Source organism: Halyomorpha halys, unplaced genomic scaffold (assembly GCF_000696795.3).
Source record: "Halyomorpha halys isolate HHAL.00 unplaced genomic scaffold, Hhal_1.1 Scaffold110.1, whole genome shotgun sequence".
Taxonomy (NCBI): Eukaryota; Metazoa; Arthropoda; class Insecta; order Hemiptera; family Pentatomidae; genus Halyomorpha; species Halyomorpha halys.
Window position 1 is genome coordinate 1,515,786 of NW_027112640.1, and position 23,747 is coordinate 1,539,532.

General features: G+C 31.3%; 1 protein-coding gene across 1 annotated transcript in view; it reads left to right on the top strand.

The window, feature by feature from the left end:
• twin (CCR4-NOT transcription complex subunit 6-like twin) overlaps positions 1–23,747 on the top strand; it is a 186,848-nt gene that overhangs the window by 136,060 nt on the left and 27,041 nt on the right. Inside the window, exon 2 of the mRNA XM_014416009.2 lies at positions 16,475–16,543. The gene's annotated coding sequence lies outside the window, so the exon portion shown is untranslated. The remainder of the gene's footprint in view (positions 1–16,474; positions 16,544–23,747) is intronic.

Below are 23,747 nucleotides of genomic sequence, written 5' to 3' on the forward strand. Positions count from 1 at the left end.
CCTTCCTCCTAAAGCATTTCATCCTTCAGAAATATCCAACATCATTCAGAATTTACCTACCCGCAAAGCTCCCGGTTATGACCTAATTACAATGTAGTATAATTTAATTTTCTAGTGGATGCCTTATTTAATATAGTAATTTACTAATTACATCAATAATAATTGTAACTTTCTAACTTTGTAATTTTAACTTTGAGAACATGTCAATTGCATTCTACTAACTTTGTAAATCCAGTGTAAATGGCACTGGATTTACAAAGTTACAATTGTAAGTTACAATTATTATTGATGTAATTAGTAAATTACTATATTAAATAAGGCATCCACTAGAAAATTAAAAATATTACAAATAATATTATAAAGAGATAATTCATAATACAGGTATAGTAACTATTTATCACCAGATAACTTTTAGACATATTAGTAATGAAGAAAAAAATTAATGAAAAAATAATAACATGAAAAACAAAATGATTCTTGTTAGATTCTCTGGATTCCTTGGGATACTTTCTAAAATGGAAAGGTCCGGACTTGTGCCTGTTTGGACTTGAATTTGGTAACTAAGTAACCGCATAATAAAATTTACAGATAAAAAAAGTCATGAATTCCGGAAATATCAGTCATGTGATTATGATATGTGATATTATTTTTTTTTTTTTATTTTTTATTTCTTTTGATGATATTGTTTAAAACATTTTCCGTATCATTGTTTATTCGTAACAGTTTGAAGATGTTCCCCAGTGGCTAAATAAATAAGAGATACATAGACGACGGAGTTTAGGGAGGCGCTGACGAACTAAATTGGATCCCGCTAAGACTGGGTCTCTTCAGCCACCGTGAATTTCAACTTGGCTGGCTAAAGTTGTCTCGTTTAATATTGCCCACGCTCTGGGGGTTAACAGTTTAGTTTTTAACTCCCTCTAACAATAAACCAAATAATTAACCCAGCCATCCTCCGCGGCAGTCGGGTAGCTTTGTTAAAAATTTTATTGGCAGTGGTACCGGTTTTAAAAAAGTTTTTCTTTTATATTCAACTTCTAAATGTAAAGTTAGAAAAACGAATCTATCTAGTTTCCTAAAAAAGTTTTTCTTTTATAATGGCATGGCTTGCTCGCAAAGGAATAAAAATATTACTTTCCTTATAATAAAAAAAAAAATGTTAGTTCTTTCATCTTTAATTTATACATATTAAAATAAACAGTTTTACCCATTTATGTTATATTGAAAAAAAAATTAACAGCTACATTATAATTGGAATAAAATGTCTGTTTAATTCTAAAAAATATTTTATTGTAAATATTTTTAGAAAAGAAAAAAAAATGAGAACATTTTATTTAGTCTTATAAACGTTTTAAAATGTTTGTATAAAGAATTTATTTTATTTTATGCAATAGCATTTTAGTTTTGACTGCCGTCAAAATAGCCCTGAAGAAGCCCTGCAACGTGGGGCGAAACGTTGGCTCATTAAATTAGTATATTTCTACTATTTGAGTTTTTCTTGACCGCACCCGGACCATATTCTTTTCATCTTCACACACGGTCAATCAATAATCTTCCACTAAAATGGTTTTAATGCAAAATGATACATTTTCTTCATTCTACCTGATAATAATCATATAATACAAATAAATTCTATGAATTAAATAAATAATATTATTTAAATATAAATAATAATAAATAGATACTAAATAAATCTGTTTATAAAATCATATAAACAGATTTATATAACCGATGCAGGGTTACTTTATTCGTGCTGCTTCATTACCATCCCCAACATACTCGTAGAACCAATTTGATGTTTTATTTACAATTAATTGCCTTTCTTTTTGTCAATAAATTAAAAGCTTAAAACATATAATTTTTATAGAAGGTTTTATGATTAAATTTAAGGAAACCATCGTGTTATAATAATAATATCTTTATGAAATAGGTTATTTTAAAATTATGACAGATGTATAATATATTTTGTACTTAACCTCCTCTGGAATGTCATTTTTTAAGGAAAAATTTACAATTTTTTGAAGGAATAATTTACAATTTTTTAAAAGAAAAATTTACAATTTGTTTTAAAAGAAAAATTTATATTTTTTTTCTAAAGAAAAATTTATATATATTTTTTTAAAGAAATATTTACAATTTTTTTAAAGGAAAAATTTACAATTTTTTTAAAGGAAAAATTTACAATTTTTTGGAGGAAAAATTTAGAATTTTTTGATGGACAAATTTACAATTTTTTTAATGAAAAGATTTACAATTTTTTAAGGACTTGGACCATTCCTGATTGCATTTCATACATTTCGAATAATTTGTATCGATGGCTATTCCAGAAAAAAATACGAAAATATCCAATACAGTCCACCGACGATAGATTGGGTTTATAAATTGCTTTAAAAATAAAAGGGGAAAAAATGAATTTCGTAAAAATGGGGTTTTAAAACCTTTTCTTATTTATTTTTTTGTTTAAACTACGGATGTGTCTGAATAGATTATGTATTTCCAACTTTTTATCAATTTTAGCTAATAAAATATCCATTATGATTTACAAGTACATTCCTTGTTATACCTAAAAGTTGTTAGCAACATCTACTCAGATTTGAGCAGAGTATCCCCTCTGATTCTCCTTATTTCCCGGGGCTGAAGAAAAAGGAAGTATGCTAATTGAATCTGGTCCTTGATTTCCTCCCTTCTCCGCCAATTTCCGGCTCATACCACCCTCCAGCCTTCTAGTTTTCCCTCTCGTGTTCCAAGGTACCCAATTAAATCAGTCGTCATTCGGATTCCTCTAGGGTAGCTACATTCCCGGCGACAATAAACATCTTGTCAAAATGTGTTCCGTGATTTCGATAGAAAACAATTAAAAATGTATTTGATACAATTTTGAATTGAATTTATTATTTTTATATAATTTAATTTTTTAAGTATATTATACTTGAGTCTATTGAAAAGTTTTTATTTTGATTTCTTTATTACATTCAACTCCATCAACGTTTCACGGCTATCCTCCTATCTTCAGGATGAACCATCTGAAATTATTCACTTCAAATTATTGTGGATACTGTATTTTAATGCATAATAGCTTTTTTAGTTTTACTTTTTACGTACTTTTAAAATAGATAAAAATCATAAAGACTATTGGGCGATTAAAAAATTAGAAAATACATCCCGCGTTACTTGATGTGATTTTTTTCGCAGGGTGGGTTCGTCACTCCCACGACTATTTTTTGTGAGTGGCGCCCATTGACTATCGGGTCTCACAAATGCCCGGTGGTAGGCTGTGAGTGAGTTTTGTATAATTTTATTCTTGAAAAAAGCCCGGGTGGGACTCGACTTGACGAGGATAAAAAATAAAAAAAGGACTCTTATAAAAAATAATTGTTAATTAATTTTATTAATTAAAAATTATATTTATTATGATATAATTTTTATATTCTGGTAATATATCAGAAAATATTCCTGAATAATAATTTATTTATACTTCTATATTTTCCGGATTAAGTAATACGATAGTTGAAAAATAATAGTAGAACAGTTATAAGTTTAACAACTATTATTTTTACTTTAACCATGGAAAGGAGAAAACTGGTATTCTTAATAATTCTTCTACGAAATTATTCACTGGGTAGCATGTGAATACGGAATGTTATATTCTGTAAACCACCAATCTTTCTCGAATATTTATAGAAAATATATTTATGTGAGTGGGTGACGTTGTACTTAAAAAAACTCTGAATTATTTATCATTAGTCGGGTGTAATGTTTTCACCATTGAGTAATACAAAAGTACAAACTACAAAATAATTATAAGATAATTAATTAAAGGGCAAAATAGTTTTGAATCTGTGTTAATGATACCTGATTGATGATAAAAACACTCGAAACAACGTAACTACTTCTGATGAAGTGATATAACGGTTAAAAAATGACGATTTACCAGTAATGTATTGAAACGCAACTAAATAGCGCACAGAATTCTGCATTTGAGGAAATTAACGTTTTTTGTAGTATTGAGAACTAAATTATTTACAAAATTGAATTAATAAAATAATAATAATAATATGGATCATGGCTTGTATAAATAATTAAGCCCTTTTTGATAGCCTCTGGCTGGCCCTTTAACAACCTGGTCCTGGAAAAGACTACCCTCCAGCTGCAGACCCTCAAGAGACCCTTATCTTTCATACTCAGGACTCCTGGAGGGCGGCCACTCGCTAAGACCTCAGCTCCTCGTCTGATTTATGATACACTTCAGGGCACTCGATTTCCGTTTATGTCAGTTCGATCCTTCTTTATCGTCTACTTATTAGTTTAAAAATAAAATGAAATATTAGGTACCTAAGTATTTCCTTCGGTTGATTTTTTTCAAATATCGATATGTTCTTTGAAGTTTTAACCGTCAAAGTTTATTATAGCCCAGTACGCAATTTTTATAAGCGATAAAGAGCGGAAATCCGTTAAGAATTTTATAATCACAGCATTCTATGGCTGAGTACTGATGTAGTAGAAGAAAATTATTATGAGTTCATCCTTTTCGTTTGTATTTGGTCCAATTTTTTTTTAAATACAGTTTAGTGTGTAATAAATCATTAATTGGCAATTTAATTAGTTTTATGCATTTTTTTTTCTCTCACCCTTCTATTAATTTTATTATTTCAAACAAAACCATATGTATACATAATTTCTTTCTTCTTTCTTTGCATAAAGGGCATTTTAAGGTACGTTGTGGTATCCGATGTGTGCAGGGAAGCACTGTGGCGCTTACTCGCCATCTGCGTTATCACGAGTGGGAAGGGACCTCTCTACTAGTGATGAATGGTTGCGTTTAGACTTAGTCTGAACTCCTACTCTCGGCGAGCACGTCGACCAAAGGCATTATTAATAAATAATGCTTATAGTTGTATGCACTATTAATATAAGCTTTAACACGTAATCTGAATAGGCATATTTATTGAGATGATAAATTTCCACTAAACCTAAACTCAAATGACGGCGATGTATTGGTCACTTAATACTAAAGACAGGGAAGCTTTGTATTTATATACAAATAGAAAGTATTCATGTAGGAAAACATTCATGTCCTCAGAAAAAATATGCTTCTTCGTATTTTACTTTTTTGTACATCAAAGAAACACTTTGGTTCCGCGTCTGTATGTAATTAAATTTATGTTCGTCCATTATAACATTATAACAGTTAATCCTATGTTTACGTGATTTTCAGAGTTTGTGCATGTTAGTATCTAGTTGGTTTGTGCATGTTATTATATAGTTGGTTTCATTTATATTTTATTAAATTCAATCAACATTCAGTCACATTTGCATAAATCTATTTTTTCGGTTATCTCAGCTGTACTTCGAAAACGGTTCGTCGGACTTCAACATACGTAAAAGTATTTTTCTTGACTATAACTCCTACAACTGCTTCGAATATTGAGAGAGGAGGTCAGAGAGAGGTTTGTTCTAGCCTGGAACGATATAGTTTTATTTCCTGGCGGTCCCATGAAAGGAAAAATCTACCTTCCCATGTTCATAATAGTAACCTGCATAACTACCCGGTATGCCAACCATAGCGAGATAGGGGATAAACAAAAAATAAAGTACTTCCCAACTTTATACATAAGAAATTATCCTTGACTGATTATTCTCACATCTCAACTCAATTAGAAACCCCGGACAGTTTTGTTCCCTCGAAAGTCACTCCGGATGCGGTGTTCAATCCCTGACTCCGGAGTTAATATAGGTAATCATGTAAATATGTACCCGGTGTGAACGCTATGCTGATTTTATGTAGTTGGCGTTCGCATAATTTTGGCCCACCATCTCATCGTTTCGCATAACTACCTGAGACTACAAATTTCGTACCTGATTTCTCAGGTATTCTGTGATGTCCTTTTTCGTCAACTTTACTTATCAATGATGAATTAGCAACCTTCAGTAAATTTGGGATAAATTACACGCACAATAGGAATTGCTATTTAGCAGCAGGCCTCAAGTGATCCAGCTCAGAATAATCTAATCTGCTTTAAAATATGTTAAGGGTTTCCCCGGGAGGAGGTGGCCCCCTGAACAACCGCAGCTCCTGGCTTAGCGGAGCCAATAGGAGTTCTGGTCAGATAATAGGATGAACTCCCCGCCCCTAGCGCTGGCCTATTGAAAACACTGTTATACGGCTTAGCATCCACTGATAAACAAAAAGCCACCAACAGGCTTTTGTTGTCGTTGCTTAGGATTAAAGCTCGTTTAACGGATTTCCAGTTGTCGGAAAATGGTGTTCCTACCGCAGACGGAAGCATCTGAAATTTCCTGGTGAACAGGGAAGTTTGTTGCTCCCACTTGAAAGCATCACTCCACCCTACAACAGTCCGCTACACTAAAATAGTTCAGATAATCGACTAAAGAAAATCTTCACTGATCAATTACTTTATTTTTCATTTATTTTATATGTTTAAATTATAAAATACTAGTTAAACCGAGCGATAATTTTGTCACTAACCTTTGGTTTTAATTGTAACAAATTAAGGATTTACAAGTCCTGAATCTTTTAGTAATTGGTGTCTTAAACACTTGGATTGTTTTTCCTCTATGATTTCTGTACATTGTTCCAAAAAATGCTTTAGAATATTCGGGGATTTAATTCGTTTACTATTACTAGTATTATCTATTAGAATTTCAAATGTCACTGCATACTGCACTTAAATATCTCTTTCAAACGGTACCTTCCTTTTGCTAATTGGTCCAGTTTGAACCAGGTATTTTGACTACCACAGTTACTGCAATAGTTGTAAATTCGTGTGTTATATAGTATATCTTCAGGATAATAAATAATTAGTTCTAGACAATATAGGTTGTACTTGAAAAATACTAATTGGTTGTTACTGCTTAAACTATATTTTATTATATTTTGCCTTTCCTCTATAAAATAAGACATAAATAAATTATTGATACAACTTAATAAAATACGTGTGTATTAAAAAATATTTAAATGAGGAGATGGTTGGGGGTGCGGTCAATGAAACACAAATAAGTATGACTAACTTATTTTAATGTGCCGACGTTTCGGCTAGAGTTTCTAGCCTTCTTCAGGGCTAAAAACAAAACAAGATAACAACCACAATCAGTATAGAAAAATAAAAAATATATAAAAGAAAGTATAAACAAAATAATTTTACACATACAATGAATAGTTTTACAAAATAGAATTAATAAAATTAAGTGATGAGAGAAGCGGGAAATAAAATGTAGACATAGGTAATTGAAAAAGCGGGTACAATAACTTACTTAAGGAAATGAAAAAAAAAAAATAAAATAAAAATTAAAGTTATATAATGCAAAGAAGTATATACATATTAGTTATTATTAATTTAAAATTTAAATATGAAAAGAAAATTAGAATTATTTCTAGAGTTACAGGTAACAAATAATTGCCCGCGTTGTAAGTTTTGTATACTATACTTATAATTTGCCTCTTTATCATCTATTATTGTAACATATATTTTCTTCCTCTCAATTTTCATTTTCTTTTCATATTTAAATTTTAAATTAATAATAACTAATATGTATATACTTCTTTGCATTATATAACTTTAATTTTTATTTTTTTTTTTTTCATTTCCTTAAGTAAGTTATTGTACCCGCTTTTTCAATTACCTATGTCTACATTTTATTTCCCGCTTCTCTTATCACTTAATTTTATTAATTCTATTTTGTAAAACTATTCATTGTATGTGTAAAATTATTTTGTTTATACTTTCTTTTATATATTTTTTATTTTTTCTATACTGATTGTGGTTGTTATCTTGTTTTGTTTTTAGCCCTGAAGAAGGCTAGAAACTCTAGCCGAAACGTCGGCACATTAAAATAAGTTAGTCATACTTATTTGTGTTTCATTGACCGCACCCCCAACCATCTTCTCCTCATTTATCATCCACGGTCAACTATCTCTCATAATTAAAAAATATTTAAATATTACCTAGAGAGACTAAATCAGACAAATGACGTAAACTGACGGCCATTTCAACTTTTTTAATTTAAATTAATTATATTCTAATTAAAATATTTACTCTTAACATAATTTTTTTTTTATTTTTCAGTTATAAGTTTAAATTTTCATGTCTAACATTTTAAGAAATTAATGTTTTTATATGTGATAAAATCTCAGCCCCTCCTCGTATTGGATGATACGAAACTCAACTCATAATTAGGTTTTTTGGTATAGGTTTCTATCATGTAATGATTCTGTTTATTTCCTCTTTCTTCATTTCCAGCCTTATTATCTCATACAATTATTGGCTAATTAAAGAAAAATATACTATGAAGTATTAGTTTTATCCATGGCTTTGGATTCAAATAACATGCTATTAAATCCGCATGACAGCTATTATGTTTCTGTTTATTTTATACTGGAATAAAGACCACGCAGGTCTATTTTAACGAGGAAGTGCTATAGTGCTATCTACGCCATACTGATTACCAATTTACAGTACAAGTTCATTTATAGCCTCATTAAAAGCTTCATCAACCTGCCCTATGCTCTTATACAGCCTTGCAGTTTCCACGATCACACTAAATTATATACTGGAGTATTTTTAATGGAATGCACTATTGTTCACGTCTATGAGCCATTTAACAGGCTATCATTTGTGTTACCATCAACTCTAGAAATAATTCTAATTCGGCTTGGAATCTTGTCTTGCTAATTCTTTTTTTTTTTTAAATATTTAGTTCCAATAAAACTTTTATCATTGAGTGGACTCTCGGATGAAAAAAAAAAATATACTTGCATGACCCTGTTTCATAATGAAAGCTATTCGTAATAGTATCAGTCCATAAACAAAAGTATACTGTATTTATTTACACTATTTATCTGAATTAATATAAATTATTTGAGACCTAAAATAAACATCAAAAGTGAATTATTTTTCAAAGGCATTTTGCATGTTTTTCATTTAGAAATTAGTAAGAATATCTTCATAAAATATTACTAACAATAAAAAATCACAATATAGTTGATGCACTAACGGTAAAAAAATAAACTATAACAAGGTATAGTAGTAATAATGAGTCAGATGGATTTTATCGATATAAAATATCTGACATTCTCTAACGAATACACGACTGTAATGAGTGAAGGGCTTCATCTCCTATACAGGTTTATGTCCCATCTCTCTCCAACCCAAAGGGTTCGCCCTAGCCTCCAGACAAATCTAGTCCTTTCTCAGCCTTCAGCCAGTAGCTTACTTCTGAAGCCTCCAGTCTGATCTGTCCTCCAAGAAGTGTCGACCAAACGTATTTTTCCTTATTTCCTTCAGTAGTCCCCTTCCACCGTAAGAAGGCGGAGTCATCTCGTCCATTTCATTTGCTGATCGTATTTTTTGAAGACCAGAACTTTCCTAGGATGTCTTTTTCCATCTTTATGTGCTGAAGAATCCTTTAATTCCTTCTGTCTTATTAGCTCTCATTTGTTTAGAGTCAGCGGAATGTCGAACTACCCATTCCACACCTGAGTTGAATATCAGCGCCTGGCGTCCTTTGAGCTCTTTATCTGCCGCCTTGGGTTAGGCCAAGAGCAGCAATTGTCTATTGTTAAGGTATATGTATATACTTAAACTAGAGCAATTAAAATTAAACTAAAATCCTCTCCAGCCCAACACTTCAAACTACAAACCCTAATACTTTTTTTTCATGAGACGACAATTAGTGATATACGAGTTAAAAAGTAAAGTCAACATTATACAAGTTAGTTAAATTATGCCCCGTACAAATTACAATTTGTACTTAATTATGAACAGCGTGCAGGTTAAATTAATTTTTTCAGTCTTATAGAACCAATGATTGTTGTTTCTCGTACTATTCCTCAGTTAACCAGTTCCCCCTGTTCTTGTTTACCTTTTTGTAAGGTTTTCGGTTCAGCAGTGGTTCCGTTGCCTTCTTCAGAAAGCTGTAGAAATTTCGCAATAATACCGGAGCCGACCCGACCTGTTAGCTCTAAAGCCATTAGTAGAAATTAATTTGAATAATTATCGCGCTTCCTTTGCCCTTGAAATGTTGAAGGAGCTCTTTAATTAAAGGCCTCAGTTAAAAGAAGGCTGTTAACGGGCAAAGAAATGCTCATTTTTTTTTTATGCGCTTTTTTCCTCTTTTTTTTTTTTTTTGTTGATTTGAGCTCTGGCTGTAAATGCTTCCCCTCCCGCAATACTTCCTCATTAACTAAAAATCCGTTTATCAGACTCCCTGAAAAGCCGCTTTATTTTCATTAATAATCGTTACAAGCCTCATTGACCTCAGAACTTCTCTCAGCTGAAATACTGCAAGTTATGGAAAGTTCAAAAGTATGAAGGTTCAATTTCCTTCACGATTGACAACAGCGTTCACACAATCTGATCTGAATAAAGTGTATGGAGGATTCTCCTGAAACTGGAAATTTTGAATGTTTCAATTGCAATAAGTCAAAATGTTGCTGATTTATTTATTTTTTTTCCAAAATTATTTATTTGTTTACTCATTAGTACGTATTCGCTAAATTACATTCATAAAAGATTTTTTCACTTTATTAATTAAACTGTAAATTATAGATTATTCCGAGAAAACATGTCAGGTTGTGATCACTGTAAATTTGTGTCAGTATCATGGAACCTTAGCGTTGACACAAGAGGGCTGACAAATCAAAAAGAAAGATAGGTTAACCTATATAAGTATAACATATCGTTACCTCAGTTTAGGCATACAGATCCCATGATACGTTTCAAGGGCGTACCCAGGATCAAAGCTAGGGGCAAGAAAATGCAAGCCATAGCCAATCAGGTTGTGACATTTCAGCACGGAAATGGCGAATGAAACAAAATATTTTAAAAAAATTGTCGCAGTGATTTATTAGTTATTACAATTAGCGTTTACTGGAAAAACATTGGATTAATTTTTATTAAATTAATAATTTTTTCACTTCTAGGGGGAGGCAGCTGCCCCCCTCTGGGTTCGCCCATGATACGGTACTAATACAAAGCCCAGTAACTCAAATTTGCGGTACATTATTATACGCATAATAAGCAAATAGATGCATAATTACATAAATAAAATCAAGTTATATAATAGCAAAAAAAATATCGATATTTTAGTTGTAGGAAGTAATTTACACAATATGGCCGCTTTGAAAGGCCATTGTTCCCCAGAAGGATTGTTATCTCGCCAGCGGCTATTTGGAACAAATAGTATCGTCGATACTATTTGTTTAGAAGAGAACGGGCTACTCAACTATACAAAACTGATCCAAACTGATGAGGTTTTTTACCCCACCCAAAAGCAAATCCCTTTACAGACTCGAGTTAAAAGGGTTTGTTTATTTTTTATTTTCCTGTTTTTTCCCAGAGGGTTTAGTTTGGGATTCTTTATTTTAAGCGGAGCGGCAGTGGCAGTTGACTAGAGTTTGTCTGATCTAAATGAGAAGGAACAAAAACAAGCACAAAGGGACTGGCTGCCACTGCTGCTGTTCCTGTAGGAGGCAGCCACTCCTGGAAAAAATATTACACTATCCCTTGTTAGTAGTCCCTGGAGAGAATACTGCTCAGCTGTATCTCTGCCTGTCCAAGCATTTGCGATAACGAATTATCCTAAGTCTCTCTCATAGTGAAAACTGTGAATAATCTTGCCATCTGATAATATCTATATCGGACAAACTTGAAACTAATCTACTCTAATCCGAACTGAAAATTTCATCGAATCGGATCGATTATGTCCGAACATAATTTTTTTTTTAATCATTTATTTATCGTTATTTACAACTGTATAACATATATACAACAAGTAAATTTGCTGTAGGTGAGATAGTGACATGATACAAACATGTGGAAAATCTACCCATTGATAGAACTCCAATAACATTTCTAGAAGAGAATATCCCGAGGCCATCTTCTTCTCAGACGCCTAGGAGGATTATAAGGTAATAAAGGAGTAGCCAGGTTATAAACAAGTGAATTTGGGTGGTTGGGAAGTTTTCCATGGAAGGAATGGTATCTGGTTTTGGCCAAATCGGCAACATATACATATGGGACATTGAGGTCATGATGGTTGACTTGATTTGTGACAAAGTAAGGAGCATTAAGGATTTTGGACTGTAAAGATTGAATTCAGGAGGAATTTGATGGTTTAGTTGAGCCCCAAAGCTCAACTCCATATGCCCAGATAGGCCTTATAATAGTCATATAGATCAGTCTTTTGTAATGGATTGGCAATTTAGATCATTTGTCTAGTAAATGTTGTAATAGTCGGAATCGGCGAGCAGTTTCCTGTCTTTTAAGTCTTGTATGAGGATTCCATGTCAGTCGTTTGTCGAGACGTAGTCCTAAGTAACGGATCTGTTCGACAGGAATAAGTGGGGTATTATTAAAGGATACTGTTGGGCAAGAGGTCATTGGAATATAAATTTAACTACAAAAAGCTGTATCTGTGTGGGTAAGTATTTACGACAACGTGTATAAGCCAATCTCATAGTTGAAAAATCTTTAAATATTCGTAACTGTTAATAATCAAGTAACTATGTTCATATCATAAGGAAACTATGAAAAACAATATGAAATTATGAAATAATTCGAGTGAAAATTTTGAATCTGACAATTTATTTATTTCTTGCTTGAATAAAAAGACTTGATGGCAAGGAAGTAAAAGGAATACTTTTTATTTAGAAAATTTTCTCTAAAAGGAAGCTAATTACTCTAAGTAAGTAAATAGCCGAAATAGATTGTGTTTAACAGGATATAGAACATTTTTAAATTCTGACTTATACTAGTCTTACCGCTCTTCCTTAATAGTTTCTTTAATCTACACTGAAAAATAAAATAATTTTTTTAATGTAACCTTTTTTTTTTGTATTATTGTTCCACTGAAATATCCTCAACATTTCGACTTCTGTTATAGGCAGTTCCTAACAACTTTTGTATGTATTTGTTGAAACAGAAACTTTATAGCAATATTTAAGGTACTGTAAAATTCTCAACAAAGTAACCAGATACTGAAAGGGACCAACCATACAGGCAAGCATATTGTTTATCCTATCGCTGTCCGGGGGTAACTTAACAATAATATAAACGCTAGATGTTTGTATAACATATATAACTACTCCAGAGCAAAAATGGGGCTATACTGTTACATGCTTCCCTGTGTTATGGATGTTGAATGGTTTTGTTTTATTTTGAAAAAAATAAAAATAATTTACTAACTGATAACTGGTGAGCTATCTATGGAAGATCCCAAAACTAAAAAGTTTATTTCTCTAATGAGCGTAAGTAACTACCAGAAAACATTTCGCTGATTCAGCCATCGTTGGGCCTGGAAAATATTAGTGGAGATCAGATATTGCACATCTTATTTCAACTGCCTAAAAAATACTGACTACATGCACATAGCTTAACATATGAATTAGGCGCATTAATAAGGAAACTATGAAAAATAATATGAAATTATGAAATAATTCGAGTGAAAATTTTCGAATCTGACAATTTATTTATTTTTTGCTTGAATATAAAGACTTGATAGCAAGGAAGTAAAAGGAATACTTTTTATTTAGAAAATTTTCTCTAAAAGGAAGCTAATTACTCTAAGTAAGTAAATAGCCGAAATAGATTGTGTTTAACAGGATATAGAACCTTTTTAAATTCTCACTTATGCTAGTCTTACCACTCTGCCTTAATAGTTTCTTTAATCTACACTGAAAAATAAAATATATTTTTTGAAGATCCCAAAACTAAAAAGTTTATTTCTCTCATGAGAGTAAGTAACTACCAGAAAACATTAGGAAAATATTTGTGGAGATCAGATATTGCACATCTTATTTCAACAGCCTAAAAAATACTGATTACATGCACATAGCTTAACATATGAATTAGGCGCATTAATGGTGGGTGAATTAATAATGTTTAAAAATTATATACTTAATAACAGCACGCAATGCATTTAAAACATTTTCAAAGGAGTTGAAATTTTATTTTACCCATCCTCTTATAATTAGGTTATGCTTCTTATTTATCGAGTTAGATTGTGTTTCTTAGACCAGGCGTTGTTACATTGGCAAGTTACTCCTGAGAATGAATTGGCAATCTGTGTAATGGCGTTAATCACTGGTGAACATTTAGCTAATGCAGTGAAAAATATCTGTCGTTTGAGCAGTAACTTCTTAATTAATAAAAAAAAAGAGAAAGAAAATTAATTATGAAGAATTTCAAAGCTGGATGATTAAGGCTGACGTTGCAGGGTTGGTCTTTAAGCTGATTGCAGTATCGATTCTCAGCTACATCGCTCCCTGAATCAGATTAGACACCTTGTGTCCTAATCGAGTTCTCTCCTCGTTCCACAGGCCCTCCTCAGTGGTGAACAGGGTGCAGAGAAGTATATCTTTAGAAAAAGTATACTTGAAGAATATTCATACATTCTTACAGTAATAATCATCTTTAACTGATTTAATTAAATGGTTTTGTCACATTTTGAAATGTATAAAAATAATATACTAAAATAACTGTTGATATATTGATGAATGATCCCAAAACTAAAGACTTTGTTTCTCTAATAAGTGTAGTTACTTGCTATCCATGGAAGATCCCAAAACTAAAAAGTTTATTTCCTTAATTAGAGTAACTACCAGAAAACATTTTGCTGATTCAGTCACCCTTAAGTCTGGAAAATATAAGTACAGATCAGATATTGCACAACTTATTTCAAAAGCCTAAAAAAATACTAACATACATAGCTTAACACTCCGAGAGAGTTGAATGTACACATTGGAAAACAGCTTTTTAAATTTAATTAAATTTTCCCTCAGTTTCAGCCTTAATTTATTTCCTCATTCTCAGAGAAGTGATGGCCAGATCATTTTTAGAGTCCCATTTATGATTTTGAATTTGGAGAAAATTGTATTGAGAACTGTATCTAAAAGTTAATTAATTCACCTGGAGGTCAAATATTACGAAAACTAGGTAAATCCTCCAATATTTCATGGTTCTGTCTTGTTCAGGTACGATCATCCCAACTTCAAAATTATATAGAAGGTCATTTCTGTTTAAAAATTACAAAATTAGTTCAATGATATTTAAAAATGATCGTCTTCATTATTAGTACAGATGGGATTAGATATTAAGATGAAAATCTTGGTAACCAGAGTATTGTTTTTAGAATTTTCACGGTTTGGATTATGAGCCCTATTAAAAGTTTACCTGAATGACGAAATTTGAAGATTGTAGTGTCTACTACAAGACATGTTTTACCGTTTAACCCTAACCTATTCTGAGGCGGTAAAATCCATCTTATAATTTTTAATTTAACTGGCTCTCATATTTTCACGTTTCTATTACATGCTCACGAGGTATAATGTTTTTTAAATAGTTTTTCTGCTTTTGACTACTGTTCTTAACCGCCAGCCGAACCATCACTCTACAATTAATTACGTATGATAAACTGATGATCTTCCAGTATAATTCCAAACTCAAGGAGCTCCTCAGATCACCAAGTGACCGTCTTCAAAATGTGTAAACCTTTAGTGTAAACCCTTCCTCAACATCAACAGAACTTCAGCTGTCTACATATCACTTCTCTCCATTTTTCTTCTAAGACTACATCATCATCTTCAGATAATTCTATTTGTTTGACCGATCTTGTTTTCCCGGATTCTCCAACTTTCTGTTTTGCAGTAAAAAGCATATTTTCTCAACTTAATCAGAAACCACTATGTATATTCTTATAGTATTTTTCAATGTTATCATGCTCTCATCTTTCCCTGACGAAGCCTAGCAACTTGTGGCAAACGGATGATTACTAATCAATAGCTTTTTTTTTCTATTCGTGTTCCTTTGCATACCACCACTCGCACCATCTTCTAGCAATATATATTGATCTATATATTTAGAATTTATCGTTATTATTCAATATTTATAGCGTTGTAAATAGTAGGAGTGTATTTTGCGCGAGACTATATCCCCTCCTCCTCCCCCCATAATCAATTATTATACAAAACAAAATTCAAACTGTTATAATAACCATGTAAGGAAAATCAGACAGATCTGATATTAAATAAAATACCATTACATAAAATAAAATAATTATTTTATTTGTGGTTTTTATGATTTTATCTTGATTTCATCAATAGCTCTTTGATTTCATCAAAGGAAAATGTCTATCTTACAGAAATAATTGATATTTTCCAGGTCTTTATGACAGATATACATTTTTATATATCATTCTTTTTGGAAATAACTATTAATTTTTTTTTCTCAATACCCGTTTATAATTCATCTGCTATTTGAACTCTATTCTTTAGTAATTCTTTTTTTTACTCAACTTAATTGTACCTTAAGGTTTCTTTGAATTTCAGATCTAATTATAGTGAGGTCAGTTTTCTTCTCTTTGGACTAACTTATTTGAGCTTAACGATCAGATTGTTTTATAATGATATAAATAAAAAATAATGCTCATAAACTTATAATGTATTCTGTTTTTGTTGCAGTCCGAACACCACAGCCACCTGAAAGACCATGGATACCACTAGCCAGGCCGTCCACAACAAAGCCCTCATGTAAGTACTTACCTCACTTAAGTTTAACTTATATAAGTTATTTAAGAAAATATATATGTAAGTTAACTAATCCATTATTCCGAGACTTTGCCTATTCCTGTGTAAGGATTTAATAAAATCTTTCTACTCTCATTTTAATCTCTACTGGGGAACCGATCTAACCTCAGGCACATTCTCACTGAATGTATCGCTCACGAGTCACACCTTTCTCTTCAGATTTACAAATGTTAAAAGAAGATCAAACTCACAAGAGCAAAACTTTTTCATTTTTTTAAACTTATTAATATCATTATTGATTTATAGTCTAAATGTAATTCCAGTGTGTATGATTGGATGCATGATTAAATATTGTAATTTACTAACTTTATCAATTTGTAAATTCAGTGCAAATGGCCCTACTGTTCGAAACACTTTAAATAAAATAAATAACAACCTGTTTAAAAAGTTTTATGATTATACCGATGAATATTATATATCATGTCCTTGTTTTATATTAGTATAAATGTTCTAAACAACAAAATAACTGTAAATATATTTATTTATTGATATCATTATGTATTTTAAATACATTAATGCTTTTTGGGAGATCATTAACAGGATTATTTTGATTAGACTATGGTTATGTTTCATCAAAATGTGAAGATTGTATTCTGATCACTAAAAAAGAAAAAAAATATATAGGAAATTTAAAAAAAAAAAACTTTTGCCAAGTAAATATTTCTGTATAGGTTCTTCACTATTTTCAGTTTTCTTTCTCACCGTATTCCCCTAGGAATAAAAAAAAGTATATATCCTAAGAAAATTTTCATATTTTTACGTATTAGACATCAAATGTATTTATATGCCTTTTTTACCACTGGTTGGGGGACTTGAGGTTTTATTTGTGAATTTTTCAGTTATATACATATTTATTTGTTCTTAGAAAACAAATCTTGGAGAAAATTTTGTTTTAAGAATTTGATCCTAAGGCAGGAAAAATGGCGATGTTATTTCATATTTAGTCGTAAAATAGCAATAACTGAATAACAATATTTAGGATACTAAATTATTTAACGTGAACAGTAAGATAAATTGCATACTAATAGTACAAGAGCCCAAGAGAATATTTCATCCCAATGTTTTATTCCTTTATTGAAAACTATGTATAATAACTAGCCTAAATTGATGTGTCTGCCGAGTATAGGTATTGGGAATAAAAAATGGAGAGACTATTTTGAAACGTTAAAAAAAATTAATATTCCACTTGGAGTTGTATATTTTTAAAACTACCAACAACACGAGAAAACCTAAGCGAACATCATTTAAGGCTAAGTGAATTTGCTAAAATATGAGCACTAATAGGGCTATTTACGTCCAATAGTTCTCGAGATATAGCCTTTTAAAAAGCAAAATTTCATAAAAATGTTGTATGGAACGTACTGACAGATCAGTAGTTAGTGAATTTATTTTAAAAAATCTATATCTCAAAAACCATTCGACGCACAAATATCTACTAACAGTCCAATTAAAGCTAGTTTAATGGACTATAAAGTAGTTCATTACATTTATCTTCGTAGGAGTAATAGTTTTTTTGATATTAGCTAAAATAAATTGATTTTTAGTAGTTCGGATAAAATTTCATATGCAAAAGTTATATTCATATGTGAATATCATAAAAACTACTACGCTTATGAAGATACGTGACATAAACTACTTCATAGTAAATTAAATTATTTTTATGTTGAGTGCTGGCAGGCATATGTGCGTTTTATGTTTCCTGAGATATTTTTTTTTTTCAAAAATTAAAAGTTTTTTTCCAAAGAACTAGAAATTAACGTTTTGTAAATTTATTTTGTCTAATGTCATAAAAACTATTCCTTTCGAAGATAAACGGTATAAACTACTTTTTAGTACATTAAGCCGGCTTCAATATGACTGCTAATAGACATCTGTACCGCAAATGATTTTTGAGATATAGATTCCTCAAAATAAATTCACTAATTATTGATTATTCAGAACATTTTTTATGAAATGTTGCTTTTTAAAAAGCTATATCTCAAAAACTATTTAACATAAATAACTCTATTAGGGCTTATATTTTAGCAAATTTACTCTTCTTTAAATGATGATCTCTTAGGTTTTCTTGTGTTGTTCCTACTTTTTGAGATATAGAGCACCGAATGAAAAATTAGTTTTTTTAATCGCTTTGAAACAGCCGCCATTTTTTATTCCCCCTACCTATACTTGGCAGACTCATCAATTTTGACTAGTAATTATACATAGTTTTCATTAAATTAATAAAAAATTGGGGGGAAATAACTGCCTTTTTTTCTCCCCGGCTCTTGTACTAAACCACCATAACAGCCAGCCCATTTCAAAGGCTGCCTTCTGAGCAGTTCGTTATATTTTACTCCAAATCCTTTGATATTTCGATCTCGGTTAGAAGTTCAGAAATAGGATGTTTGACCGAAATGTCCACGAGTCGACTAGGTACAATAGATATGGAGACTACTAGCTAAACTTGCAGATGCCTCACCCCTGCCTGTCAATCCGGGCTATGGGCACTAACCCGCCCTCCGCCGCTCTGAATACTGATGTCCCTATCAAATCATGTGTCGGCTACATCTATACACCGTTCAATCAATCATACATCACTCTCTTTGTGTGAAAATAGTGATTAATCAATATAATTTCATGATTATTTAAATTGTTAAATGATGTGACCCATGACCCAATCCAATAAGTTAATCCATAACCCAGCCTAAGAAGTTAATCCATAACCCAGCTAAGAAGTTAATCCATAACCCAGTCTAAGAAGTTATCCATATCGCAGATGTTATGTTTCCTAAGAACGAGTAATTAATATTTCGTAATTTGCTTTTTAGTACATTTACCCTAGCTTTAATTCGATTGCTAATAGACATTCGAACATGTAATAGCTCCATGATATTTGGTAAAATATATTTACACAATTTTGATATGATATAAATTAAAAACGGTATGAAGAAAGGTATATGTATGAAGAAACCCGAATCTCGAGTTTCATATATGTAAATGTAAGCATCGAAGGTATACATTATAGAGTTTAAAATAGTACTTGAGAATTTTTATTAGGAAAAAATTCCCATAGCCCCGTCAGCTATTTATTGATGTCACTTAAACAAGTCTCCAAAATATGGCTTAGAGGGTTCAGCTTCATTTTTGTTTTATTATCATCTGTTTATTTGCGAATTCATTAGCGTTACTTTTCAAGAAAATATATAAGGAAAAAAGCAGGGGTTAAGTGGAGTCAAGAAAGAGACGTGAGTGTTAATGAAGGAACAGATGACTCCGAGGAAGCCAAGCCTTCGGAGTTGTCGTTAATTGGATGGGGGAAAGTGTCCTACGTCATTATTTCTTTCAGGGGTTTCCCGTCTCCCAGATTTTTTTCTTGTATTTTCTTGGCTATATCTTTCCTTCATTTTGTAATTCTCAAGTATATCTAGAGTACTCTTTCCTAGCAATAAGGCAATATTAAATTTCCTAATATATATTGAATAAATGATAAAACCTAACCACCTACTCACATTTTGTAGCATCTGAAAATTAAGGGGCTTAAAATTGGAACTGGTTGGTCCTCTGTCACTGCGATATATTTAGTGTTGTTAATTTATTTGTTACTTATTCTTTAATACTTATCTGCTTAAAATTTGTTAGTATGCATTGGTAAACACAAACTACCGAAGGATCTTTATGTTAACGTTTCTTCTCTCCGAATTTGTCTCTATCGTCAAAAACCGTTGTAAGATGAATTTAAGAATTTTATGATTATTATATTAAGTTAATATAATGGATTAACTTCATTTCTTTTTGGGGTTGACTTTAAAGAAAATGTGAATCTTAATTGCGTCAAAATCTGTACTAATATATAGCAGAAATGTTTGTTTGAACGCCCCAGTTTAGAACCAACCAGTTCTATAGGAAAAATCAGAACATTGTGTTGGATAGGTCGTTTATTAGCGAAGATTTTAAGCTTTATATTATCATGTACGGCCCAAAGGAATGCAATACATCAACTGTAATCGTTATGGTAATATGCAATAAGCCTTGAAAATAATGCGTATTCTCATCGATTTATATATATTAATAAAATCAAATCATTTTTTTAGAAAACTCAAAAACTATACGTCTACTGGAACATTATAGCTGCTTATTCAAAATTTTATTGAATTCACTTATGAGCCAACAGAAAAGTCATGTACCACCCGGTCCTTTTGGTATGGACTTGACATGTGCTCATCATGTGTCTGGAACAGGCAGGTGTAATCCAAATTTAACGTGGGTGGAATGTCTGGGTGCACCTAGTTAGTGATATTTTTAGCTCATCTTTAATATCCTTTTTATTATTTAGTTCTTTATCTTTATATTAATTTACCATTATTTTTAAAACTGAATTATGGGTGTAAAAAATTAAAGAATTACTATACTATTCCATTAACTATTCTGTTTTGTGCTTTGTTGGTGTGAAATATATGTCTTGTACATGATCGTTCGATTCAAGTCTTGTGTATTTAAATCAGAGATTCGCATTTTATGCATCCGTTGGACAAAGTGGACTTGGTTGAAGGAACGAAGCGAACAAAATGGACATTATTAGTCATTGGGTACTTCTATAGATAATGAGCGACCACTCTTTTCTTTTTAAAGTTGATATTTGTTGTATCTGAAGTTGTTTTCGTCTTATTCCTCCTGAGATTTTATCTATTGATTAAAAAAAAAATAGTAATCGCCTTATAATATGAAGGAAAGGCAGTCAAGTATTTCCAAATTTAGGCCCCCTCCTCGTTTGATGAATCTTAAAATGAAAAAGAAATGAGATACTGAAAATGTTGGTTGTTAACTTGAATACAGAAGCTACGTTGGTAACGGCTCATGGGATCCCTGCTTCCTAGCAGGCTGGATTTGAACTTGTCCAGTACTAGTACAAGAGCCGGGGAAAAAAAAGGCAGTTATCTCACCCCAATTTTTGATTATTTCAATAAAAACTATGTATAATTACTAGTCAAAATTGATGAGTCTGCCAAGTGTAGGTAGGGGGAATAAAAAATGGCGGCTGTTTCAAAACCTTAATTTTTCATTCGGAGGTCTATATCTTAATAACTACCAACAACACTAGAAAATCTAAGAGAACGTTATTTAAAGAAGAGTAAATTTGCTGAAATATTAGCCCTAAAAGAGCTATTTGCGTCCAATAGTTCTCGAGATATAGCTTTTTAAAAAGCAAAATTTCTTAAGAATCTATTGAAAGATTAGTAGTTAGTTAATTTATTTTGAGAAATCTATATCCCAGGAACTGTGTGACGTACAAATATCTATTAGCACTCAAATTAAAGCTAGTTTAATGGATTATAAAGAAATGTATGGCCTTTACCTTCGTAAGAATAGTAGTTTTCATGATATTTGCTCAAATAAATTGGTTTATAGTTGTTCGGACAATAAGTTTGATTTATGAAAAACTTCATTTCAGAACCCCTCGGACGTACTGATGTTTGCCAGCGCTCAAATTAAAGCTAGTTAAATTTATTACAAAATAGTTAATTATGTTTATCTTTGTGGGAGTAGTAGTTTTTATGATATTTGACAAAATTAACTCACAAAATGTTAATTTCTAGTTGAAGATTATTGATTGACCGTGTGTATAGATGAATGGAATATGGTCCGGGTGCGGTCAAAAAAACTCAAATAGTAGATAATTATACTATTTATTTTATTGAGCCAACGTGGGGCGAAACGTTGGCTCAATAAAATAGTATAATTCTACTATTTGAGTTTTTTTGACCGCACCCGGACCATATTCCATTCATTAATTTCTATTTGTTCATATAACATGTTTGATTTTTGAAAAAATATATCTCCATCCATAAAACGCACATATGTCTGCCAACGCTCAAAATAAAGGAAATTTAACTTGCTATAAAGTAGTCTATTACACTTATCTTCGTTGGGGTAGTAGTTTATATGATATTCACATATGAATATAAATTTGGCAAATAAAAATTTGTCCGAACAACAGTATGGATAAAAAAAAAAAAAAAATAGTATATTTTATTTTTCTAGATAATTAAGAGTGAAATAGTAAACTCTCGTCAAACAGCGGTTACTTTTTTAGTTTTACTATTTTTTCCTCATTACCAAAGGTAGCTTTTTTATTCATATAAGAAATATAAAAAAAGACCTATGCTTCCAAAGCTCGTCCGATTTGGTACCAAATTGAAGGAAATTTGGGGATTAGATTACAATGGCTTTAATATTAATTTCAACTTAAAATCATTTCCGGATACTCGTATGTTTCAACTGCTGCTTATCCCGTAGATGTTATTCTGATTATTAACTATTAACCTGAAAATATTGATAATTGTCTACTCAATAGGAAAAGGGATCATTTCGAGAAAATGATCTTGATTTGAGTGGACCTATGCTCACTTATGTACTTAGCAATGTATTTTTTTAACTTTCATTCAAAAACAAAGAGTGATATTTCGAATTTCATATTGAACAGTTCTGCCCATCAAACAACTTATCGCCGCTTTATTTGGTGTTTAAAAGAAAATGGGTTTGTTTTATTTATCTAAAAATACTTCCACTTTTTATTAAACATAATGTATCTAACTGTTTTTTGTTTTCCAATTTATAAAAAAGAAAATATTTCTCTATGTGATATTATTTTCATCATCGGGTATAAAATAATTTTACTTTAGTCCTCTGAATGTAGTAAAACATTAGAGGACCATAACCAGGAGAATGTAACAGGACCATTAAATCAGACAGGGGTTGGGAGGGTCAGGATATCAGCGGCATTCTGAACGCTCTGCTGGAATTCCAGAGGATTGTAACAGAATGCTCCCTTTGAACTGGAGAACAGAATGCAACTGTCTATGATAATAGCCTTGATGGAGAGGCTTTTGCTATTCTCTTTGTGAAGAAAAACTGCTGATCGGATTATCCTGTTCTATCAAAAACACACTCTAGCTATTTTCTTACTTATCAACTAAGTTGGTGCACTGATGTCCAAGTATCCAATTAGTTTCTCCAAGTTCTATCAACTTATAGTTAAAAATTAACGATCATAACTGATCATTTACTTGTGTACTGCATTATTTTAATTTATAATGTGACTCAGAGCTGATTTATACTAACAAATTTGTAAATAGATAGCTTATTTCCTCAAGTTGTTATATCCTTAACT